At 54.1% G+C, this 10,351-nt stretch overlaps 1 long non-coding RNA gene across 4 annotated transcripts in view; it reads right to left on the bottom strand.

Moving 5' to 3' along the window:
- LOC136102759 (uncharacterized) overlaps positions 1-10,351 on the bottom strand; it is a 44,948-nt gene that overhangs the window by 3,637 nt on the left and 30,960 nt on the right. For 3 of the 4 annotated variants that reach the window (XR_011739520.1, XR_011739521.1, XR_011739522.1), the window contains 4 exons: positions 2,688-10,098; positions 2,141-2,220; positions 1,043-1,829; positions 772-860 (listed from right to left, as the gene is read on the bottom strand). This is a non-coding gene — a long non-coding RNA (uncharacterized lncRNA). The remainder of the gene's footprint in view (positions 1-771; positions 861-1,042; positions 1,830-2,140; positions 2,221-2,687; positions 10,099-10,351) is intronic. The other variant, XR_010651473.2, reaches the window with a different exon arrangement.

Below are 10,351 nucleotides of genomic sequence, written 5' to 3'. Positions count from 1 at the left end.
TGTTTATGGCAGTGACTTTGGTGGGAACACAAAACACATCACTCATGTAATGACTAACTTAGCTAATCAACAAATGCTTGAGCAAGTATCATAGCGAGTATAAACACAAGCCTGAATTTGTAATAAACATCTCTCATTGCACCTTAAAAGAGAGTCCGTACCGCATTCGCTACAAATGGCGCCCTGGAACAGGGACTTTCAGCGTGCCTATAAAGGCAGTAGCCGCTCTGGTAGCGAAGCCCAATCGAACCAGGAAACAGGACCGGGAACCAGGACAGTGCGCGCCCACCACCAACGAAAGGTGAGCGATTGGGAACCATGGGAGGGAAGTTATCCCTTAAGCAAAGACAAACCCTGGATGTCCTTCAACATGCGCTACAAACGCAAAATCAGGATGTATCAGGGGTCTGATTGGTGAGTTTATTAGAATGGATTGCTAATCATGTGCTAGACTTTCCTACAACTGGTACATTTCAGTTGGAGACATGGCACAAAGATAAATGAGAATTATATGAACAGGTAACGACTGGAGATAAAGCTGCTTGCAAATATTCATCTACTTGGGGAAAAATTGTGACTACTAAGATACAGGATACAGGACTGATACATCAGGGACAGAGGGACAGCTTACTATAGAAAAAAATGCGTATATGGCAGTTACATCGCTCATGTAATGTCTAACTTAGCTAAAGAGCAAATGCTTGAGCAAGCATCATAGCGAGTATAAATGCAAACCTTAGTTTGTAATAAATGTCTCTCATGGCACCTTACCGTGAGTCCACGCCAGATTCGCTACACTCTTCCTCATAGGTTCACCACCTTCCTCTCCTTCCTTGCTTTTCCTTTGCACGCTGCTCCACCTGAAGAGAAACACACAGAGGACTGAGCTACACCAGCCCAAGGGCACTACAATCAGACAGGGGCTGAGTCCGGGGGCTGACACCTCCCCACACCCCACAACGAGCCCACCTTGCCTTGGCCCCGGCCCCTCGCACATGCCTTAGAGATATCATAGCTCAGTACAAATCCCCACAGTCCTCACCTGCTGTTTGGTGCTTGCGGAGGGTCACACTCCCTGTGCCCCAGGGCACTGGCCCTACACGGCCAAGCTCGGCAGCGGGACTGTCTGGAGCTGCCGCTGGCTGGTTCTCCAGCTTTAGGGTCACCCGCAGAAGCCCGCTCTCCTCAGCTCTGCACACCCATCCAGTTGCGCCGCCCAGGCAAAGTCAGCTTCACCCTCTGCTCTACACCTCACCTGCAAACAACCAACTCTTCAACTGACAACTGTCCAAAACCCACTGACAAACTCTCCACACCTCAGCCTTTCGTTTGCAACTGCTGCCTCTAGTGCATCTCACAGACAAGCCTTCAAAATCCCCTCATCCTGCAATAACACTCCAGCACTGATCACCTGTGGGAACAACTACCACAATACCATGCAAACACCAACCAGTTCTGGCACGGAAATATCACTTTCTCCTCAAGATTCCACCCTACACCAACTGCTGACAAACACACGCTGTCCTCACCAAAGCCAAACGCTGCAACAACCAGCGACAACTCAAATTTGCGTGGGCGGTGCAAAATTGCAGGGGTGAGCTAACGCAGAGCTGGGCTTGAAAGCTGCGGAGTGTGCACCCTGTGGTATAACGTGGCGAGCTACTGCCGTTCTGCCTTCTCCCTGGGAGAAGCGTGTGAGCAGAGGCTGCTTCAAGGCACGATGGGAACGGTTTGGTTCTCCGGGTCTCTCAGGGCGAGAGCGATAAATGTGATCTGTGTCGTGGCGCAGGAACTTCCCGTACACTTGCTCCTCCATTCGGTCTCGGGTGCTGCAAGAGAGGGAGCGAGAGATTCAGGGCAAGATTGACAACCTCGGCGTCCCCGTCCCAGCCACGGGTCACCCAAACCTGCAGACATCCCGGGAGGCCCCCTAAGATTTACACTCCCCTATGCCCCACCCTTGAAGCCTGGACATCGCCAGAACCATAGAGCAAGTATTTCTTGAGGAGGCACCCAAAGGGTCCGTGTTCTCTTTCAGGCAGATGCTAGCGCAAGATTGCAAATCATCTCACAGCTACCAGGAAGGTAAAAAATAACGTCTTGAAATGGGAAAGGAACAGGTATTGTTCCTCTTCATCACCTCCCTCATTGCCACGTTATCAAGGTCTCCCGCAATGTTCCACAGGAAACTTGAAGCTTGGAATTCCCGGTCTTCTGAACCTGGGCAAGAAAGGAAGAAAAGCATGAGACTGATCATAAAGAGGGTGGCTGCTCGTAACATGGAAAGAGCAGTAACAAGGTAAAAAGATATCACTTTTCCTTAGAGAGCTCTCAAAGCTGCCCGTTAAGGACAAGAAAAACAAACTTGTGACGGACCATTACTTAAAATCCAAGGCCCAGGAAGCGATCTAATGTACATTGAAACGCGGGCCACGAGACAGTGGAAGTGCCACGAGCTGAGACTGAAGGGACAGAGGATGAATTTCCAAAGAAGTTTAGGTTTCGATGTCAAAACGGAAAATTCTACGTCATTAAAATATAATGCAAAAGTCAGTGTAAAATCAAGTAAGGCAACGACTCCAAATGAACTCCCAGGCGCTTCAGTCACTCAGGAGATCAAAAATGCGGATCATTTCTCACCTGCCCACCTCCCAAACCCCAGCCTATGTCCCCTGCTTCCAGCTTACCTGAGCCCAGATTAAAGGAGGATTTCAGAGGCCATGCCAAGTTCTGCTGCTCCTCGTTCGGGTTGCCAGTCTTCCTCCTCGCTCTGGAATTGCAGGTCAACCGCCTTCCTGTTCTTCTTTGATTGACGCTGAGCTGCCGCGTTACCCGCTGCCGTCTGAGCGGATCTCGGGGAGCCTCTGGAACCGCCAGAGCGCTCCCCCCACCAACATTCTCTTGCCTTGTTTTCGGGGTTCCTCTTCACCAGCTGAGGCGCCCTCCCACCCCCCGCCGCCCTCTTACCTTTTTCTAGAGGTCTCTTGAGCCACCAGCAAGCTCCCCCGCACCTTCCCTCAGCGATCTTGGCCCGCCAGAGGCCTGCCCCTCGTCAGCCTCCTCCCCTTTTCCTGGGTGCTGCTTGAACCACTGGTGGGCTCCCCTCCACCATCCTCTCGTCCTTTGTAGGGGAGTCTCGTGACTCACCAGAGCGCTCTCTGCCGTTGCCTTGCTGGGGTTATTGACACCGCTTGACTTGCCAGAGCGCTCCCCCTCGCAGTTCTCTTGTTGGATTTCTTGGGACCTTTTGAACCATTGGAACAACGGGAATGCTCCCCCCCACTGTGACCTTGCCTTTCTTCAGTGCGATCTTGACGTGCTGGAGCACTTCCCCGCGCCGTCCTCTTGCCTTTTACTGGGGAGTCTCTTGAATATCCACAGCACTCCCCCCTGCCATCCTTTACCAGATTTTTTGACACTTCTTGACATCTCGGAGTGCTCTCACTCACCCTTGTCTTGCCTATTTTCAGGGCGCTCCTGTCCCGCTGGATGCTCCTCCCTGCTGTCCTATTGCCAGATTGAGAATTCTTGACCTGTCCCAGCGCTACCCCACCGTCCTTCTGCCTTCTACCTGGGAAGTCACTTGAAGAACTGGAGCACTCCCCCCTGCTGTCCTCTTGCCTTTCTTCACTGAGATTTTGGCCTGCCAGAGCACTGCTCCCTGTTGTCCTCTTACTGGATTTCTTGGGACCTCTTGACCCACTGGGTCTCTCCTCCTGCTGTCCTTTTGCCTTTCTTTAGTACAATCTCAGCCTGCTGGAGCGCTCCCCCTCGCCGTCCTCCTGCTGGATTTCTTGGAACCTCTTGACCCCTTAGGGCATTCCCCCTGCCACCCTCTTGTGGTTTTTGGGGGAGTCTTGTGATCAACCAGGCCGTTTCCCCCCACCATCCTCTTCCCCTTTTCCTGGGTGCTTCTTGATCCACCAGAGTGCTCTCAAAGCTGCCTGTTACCATCCTCTAACCATTCTCTTGCCTTTTTTGGTGGAGTCTTGTGACTCACCGGAGCGTTCTCCACCATTGTCTTGCTGGATTTGTTGACATCGCTTGTCCTGCCAGAGCGGTCCCCCTCACAGTTCTCTTCCTGGATATCTTGGGACATTTTGAACCACTGGGGGGCTCCCACCCGCCATCCTCTTACCGCATTTATTGAGACGTCCTGATCTGCCAGAGCGCTCCCCCTCGCCGTCCTTTTGCTGGATTTCTTGGGATGCCTTAAACAACTGTGGGGCTCCCACCCACCATCCTCTAACCGCATTTATCGAGATTTCCTGATCTGCTGGAGCGCTCCCCCTTGCCGTCCTCTTGCTGGATTTCTTGGGATCTCTTGGACCACTGGGGGGCTCCCACCCGCCATCCTCTTACCGCATTTATTGAGACTTCCTGATCTGCTGGATTGCTCTCCCCCTGGCCTTCCTCTTGCACTTTTTTGGGGGAGTCTTCTTCACACATCCGAGCGCTCTCCCTCACCCTTGTCTTGCCTCTAGTCAGGGCGCTCTTCTCCCGCTGGAACACTCCTCCCCGCCATCCTATTGCCAGACTGAGAATTCTTGACCTGCCACAGTCCTGCCCCACCATGCTCCTGCCTTCTGCCTGGGAAGTCACTTGAAGAACTGGAGCGCTCTCCCCCGCTGTCCTCTTGCCTTTCCTCAGTGGGATTTTGGCCTGCTAAAGAGCTCCTCCCTGTCGTCCTCTTGCTGGATTTCTTGGGACTTCTTGACCCATTAGGGCGTTCCCCCTCTTGTGGTTTTTGGGGGAGTCTTGTGACCAACCAGGCCGTTTCCCCCCACCATCCTCTTCCCCTTTTCCTGGGTGCTTCTTGATCCACCAGAGTGCTCCCCTGCACCATTCTTTTGCCTTTTTTGGGAGAGTCTTGTGACTCGCCGGAGAGTTCTCCACCATTGTCTTGCTGGATTTCTTGACATCGCTTGACCTGCCGGAGCGCTCCCCCTCGCAGTTCTCTTGCTGGATTTCTTGGGACGTCTTAAACAACTGAGGGGCTCACACCCACCATCCTCTAACTGCATTTATCGAGATTTCCTGATCTGCCGGAGCGCTCGCCCCTGCTGTCCTCTTGCTGGGTTTCTTGGGACCTCTTGACCCACACGAGCTCTCCTCCCCACCGTCTTCTTGCCGGACTTATTGAGACTTCTTGACCCGCCAGAGTGTTCCCCCTCATCATCCTCCTGCCTTTTTCTGGGGATTCTCTTCAACAACTGAAGAGCTCCCCCGCACTGTCCTCTTCCCTTTTTTCTGGGTGATTCGTGAATCACCGGTGAGCTTCTCCTTACCACCCTCTTGGGCTTTTTTCAGAGCAACCTTGACCCATCAGAGCACCCCCTCACCGTCCTCTTGCCAGATGTACTGAGGGTTCTTCATCTGCCACAGTGCTCCCCCACGCCGTCCTCTTGCTGGATTTCCTGGAACCTTGCGAACCACTGAGGGGCTCCCACCCACCATCCTTTTACCGCATTTATTGAGACGTCCTGATCTGCCAGAGCGCTCCCCCTCGCCGCCCTCTTGCTGGATTTCTTGGGACCTCTTGAACCACTGGGGGCCTCCCACCCACCATGCTCTTACCGCATTTATCGAGACTTCCTGATCTGCTGGAGCGCTCCCCCTCGCTGTCCTCTTGCTGGATTTCTTGGGTCCTCTTGACCCATTAGGGCGTTCCCCCTGCCACCCTCTTGTGTTTTCTGGGGGAGTCTTGTGACCAACCAGAGTGCTCCCCCCCACCATCTTCTTCCCCTTTTCCTGGGTGCTTCTTGATCCACCAGAGTGCTCCCCTGCACCATTCTCTTGCCTTTTTTTGGGGGAATCTTGTGACTCACCGGAGCGTTTTCCACCATTGTCTTGCTGGATTTCTTGACACCGCTTGACCTGTTGGAGCGCTCTCCCTCACAGTTCTCTTGCTGGATATCTTGGGACCTCTTGAACCACTGGGGAGCTCCCACCTGCCACCTTCTTACCGCATTTATTGAGACTTCCTGATCTGCTGGATTGCTCTCCCCACCGGCCTTCCTCTTGCACTTTTTGGGGGAGTCTTCTTGACACGTCCGAGTGCTCTCCCTCACCCTTGTCTTGCCTCTAGTCAGGGCGCTCTTCTCCCGCTGGAACGCTCCTCCCCGCCATCCTATTGCCAGACTGAGAATTCTTGACCTGCCGCAGTCCTGCCCCGCCATGCTCCTGCCTTCTGCCTGGGAAGTCACTTGAAGAACTGGAGCGCTCTCCCCCGCTGTCCTCTTGCCTTTCCTCAGTGGGATTTTGGCCTGCTAAAGAGCTCCTCCCTGTCGTCCTCTTGCTGGATTTCTTGGGACTTCTTGACCCATTAGGGCGTTCCCCCTGCCACCCTCTTGTGGTTTTTGGGGGAGTCTTGTGACCAACCAGGCCGTTTCCCCCCACCATCCTCTTCCCCTTTTCCTGGGTGCTTCTTGATGCACCAGAGTGCTCCCCTGCACCATTCTTTTGCCTTTTTTGGGAGAGTCTTGTGACTCGCCGGAGAGTTCTCCACCATTGTCTTGCTGGATTTCTTGACATCGCTTGACCTGCCGGAGCGCTCCCCCTCGCAGTTCTCTTGCTGGATTTCTTGGGACGTCTTAAACAACTGAGGGGCTCACACCCATCCTCTAACTGCATTTATCGAGATTTCCTGATCTGCCGGAGCGCTCGCCCCTGCTGTCCTCTTGCTGGGTTTCTTGGGACCTCTTGACCCACACGAGCTCTCCTCCCCACCGTCTTCTTGCCGGACTTATCGAGACTTCTTGACCCGCCAGAGTGTTCCCCCTCATCATCCTCCTGCCTTTTTCTGGGGATTCTCTTCAACAACTGAAGAGCTCCCCCGCACTGTCCTCTTCCCTTTTTTCTGGGTGATTCGTGAATCACCGGTGAGCTTCTCCTTACCACCCTCTTGGGCTTTTTTCAGAGCAACCTTGACCCATCAGAGCACCCCCTCACCGTCCTCTTGCCAGATGTACTGAGGGTTCTTCATCTGCCACAGCGCTCCCCCACGCCGTCCTCTTGCTGGATTTCCTGGAACCTTGCGAACCACTGAGGGGCTCCCACCCACCATCCTTTTACCGCATTTATTGAGACGTCCTGATCTGCCAGAGCGCTCCCCCTCGCCGTCCTCTTGCTGGATTTCTTGGGACCTCTTGGACCACTGGGGGGGCTCCCACCCGCCATCCTCTTACCGCATTTATCGAGACTTCCTGATCTGCTGGAGCGCTCCCCCTCACCGTCCTCTTGCTGGATTTCTTGGGTCCTCTTGACCCATTAGGGCGTTCCCCCTGCCACCCTCTTGTGTTTTCTGGGGGAGTCTTGTGACCAACCAGAGTGCTCCCCCCCACCATCTTCTTCCCCTTTTCCTGGGTGCTTCTTGATCCACCAGAGTGCTCCCCTGCACCATTCTCTTGCCTTTTTTTGGGGGAATCTTGTGACTCACCGGAGCGTTTTCCACCATTGTCTTGCTGGATTTCTTGACACCGCTTGACCTGTTGGAGCGCTCCCCCTCACAGTTCTCTTGCTGGATATCTTGGGACCTCTTGAACCACTGGGGAGCTCCCACCTGCCACCTTCTTACCGCATTTATTGAGACTTCCTGATCTGCTGGATTGCTCTCCCCACCGGCCTTCCTCTTGCACTTTTTGGGGGAGTCTTCTTGACACGTCCGAGTGCTCTCCCTCACCCTTGTCTTGCCTCTAGTCAGGGCGCTCTTCTCCCGCTGGAACGCTCCTCCCCGCCATCCTATTGCCAGACTGAGAATTCTTGACCTGCCGCAGTCCTGCCCCGCCATGCTCCTGCCTTCTGCCTGGGAAGTCACTTGAAGAACTGGAGCGCTCTCCCCCGCTGTCCTCTTGCCTTTCCTCAGTGGGATTTTGGCCTGCTAAAGAGCTCCTCCCTGTCGTCCTCTTGCTGGATTTCTCGGTACCTCTTGACCCACTGGGTCTCTCCTCCTGCCGTCCTTTTGCCTTTCCTTAGTACATTCTTGGTCTGCTGGAGTGCTCCCCCCCACCATCCTCTTGCTGGATTTCTCGGGACCCCTTGTCCCATATAGGACATTCCCCCCCCCCACCATCCTGTTGTGTTTTTTAGGAGAGTCTTGTGATCGACCAGAGCGCTCCCCCCTTGACATCCTCTTCCCCTTTTTCTGGGTGACTTTTGAACCACTGGTGAACTCTCCCCCATCATCCTCTTGCCACATATATTGAGACTTGTTGATCCGCCAGAGCGCTTCCCCCACTGTCCTCTTGCCAGATTTACTGATACCTCTTGTCCTGTCAGAGCGCTCCCTCTCGCAGTCCTCTTTGTTCAGTTTGTAGGGTAGGAGGGGGGATCTCTGATTACAGAAAGGTCCCTTTGTTCTAGGAGACATTCCCTTGCTCCATGCTTCAGGTTGCCCATCTTCCCTCTCATTTTCAATGTGCACGTCCATCACCTTCCTCCTCTTCTTTCTTGATCCCTCGACTCCCGGATGAACTCAAATCCTCTTTCTTGATCACTCTTTCTCGTAAGTTCACAACCTTACTTTCCTTTCTTGCTTTCGCCTTTGTGAGCTGCTCCACCCAAACCGAAATGCCCTGAAGACAGAAATACACCCACCCCAAGCCCGTACAGTCACATAGGGGGTGAGTCCGGTCGCTGTCGCATCCCCACATCCCACAGCAAGCCCACCTTGCCTTGGCCCCGGCCCCCCGCACAGGCCTTCCCACCAACCCAGCCCCTCCGTAGCAGCACAGTTTCCCAGCATGCACCCCACAAAGACTTTCTTTGCCAGTCACCCCTGGCACTTACAGCAACACACCACATCAGCATCAAGAGCCCTGGGAGTGGAGAGCTGGCCAGGCCCTCACCCCAGCAGGATCCTCTTCCCCCTCCTTTAGCTGATGGCAGACAGACAAGACACCTCCCAAGAGGTGTCCAGCCCTCTCTCTCAACCACTCATGAGTACAAAAGCCCAGCCTCTACTCACCCACCCCGCCTCCCAAAACCCCACCAGCAGCCCCTGGTCCCAGCTGAACAGCAGCCAGTGCTGAAGATCTGGCTCGTGTTGTCGGACACAACCTTCCCATGGATGTCTGAGCCCCTGAGCAGTTTCCAGGGGTGGGAGGGCGCAGTCCTGATTACAGGGAGGTCCCTGTCCCAAGGGGGACATTTTCTTCCTCCTCACTCCTGACTCACAGCTCCATCACCTTCCTCCTCTTCTTTCTTGATCCCTCCTGACTCGCAGGTCTACCACCGTCATCTTCTTTCTTGATCCCTGTTGACTTGCAGATGCACTCCAATCCTCTTTCTTGATCGCTCTTCCTCGTAGGTTCACCACCTTCCTCTTCTTTCTTGCTTTCACCTTTGCGAGCTGCTCCACCCGAACAGAGATGCACAGAAAACAAAAATATACCCACCCCAGGCCCGTACAGTCACACGAGGGGGCGAGTCCGGTCGCTGACGCATCCCCACACCCCACCACAAGGCCACCTTGCCTTGGCCCCGGCCCCCCACACAGGCCTTCCCACCAACCCAGCCCCTCCGTAGCAGCACAGTTTCCCAGCATGCACCCCACAAAGACTTTCTTTGCCAGTCACCCCTGGCACTTACAGCAACACACCACACCAGCATCAAGAGCCCTGGGAGTGGAGAGCTGGCCAGGCCCTCACCCCGGCAGGATCCTCTTCCCCCTCCTTTACCTGCTGGCAGACAGACACCTCCCAAGGGATGACCACCCTGCTCCCTTAACTGCTCCCAAGTCCAAGAGCCCAGCCCCTGCTCACCACCCCCACCTCCCAAAACACAGCCAACAGCCCCTGCTCCCATTTTACCACTTTACCCCCGAGCACAGTTTCTAGGGGTGGGAGGGGGACGCACTAATCACAGATCGTTCCCTGTGCTTAAGGATACATTCTCCTTCTCGCTGGCTCAGGCTGCCCATCTTCCTCCTCACTCTTGACTCGTAGCTCCATCACCTTTCTCCTCTTTTGTCCCCTCCTGACTCACAGGTCCACCACTGTCATCTTCTTTCTTGACTCTGCTTGACTCACAGGTGCGCTCCAATCCTCTTTCGTGATCGCTCTTCTGTGTCAGTACACGGAAGACCGGGCACATGAGAAACTGCAAGAGTCAACAGCATGAGAACAAGCATTAGTGGAAAAATACAAGAACAAAGGACTGTATGCTATGTGATACATCAAGGACAGAGGAGTTGATACAGGATTGATGCATCAAGGACAGAGGGACAGCTTGTGATAGACAAAAAAGGTGTTTATGGCAGTGACTTTGGTGGGAACACAAAACACATCACTCATGTAATGACTAACTTAGCTAATCAACAAATGCTTGAGCAAGTATCATAGCGAGTATAAAC

Source organism: Patagioenas fasciata, chromosome 5 (assembly GCF_037038585.1).
Source record: "Patagioenas fasciata isolate bPatFas1 chromosome 5, bPatFas1.hap1, whole genome shotgun sequence".
NCBI lineage: Eukaryota > Metazoa > Chordata > Aves > Columbiformes > Columbidae > Patagioenas > Patagioenas fasciata.
This window is presented reverse-complemented; position numbering and strand designations above follow the sequence as displayed.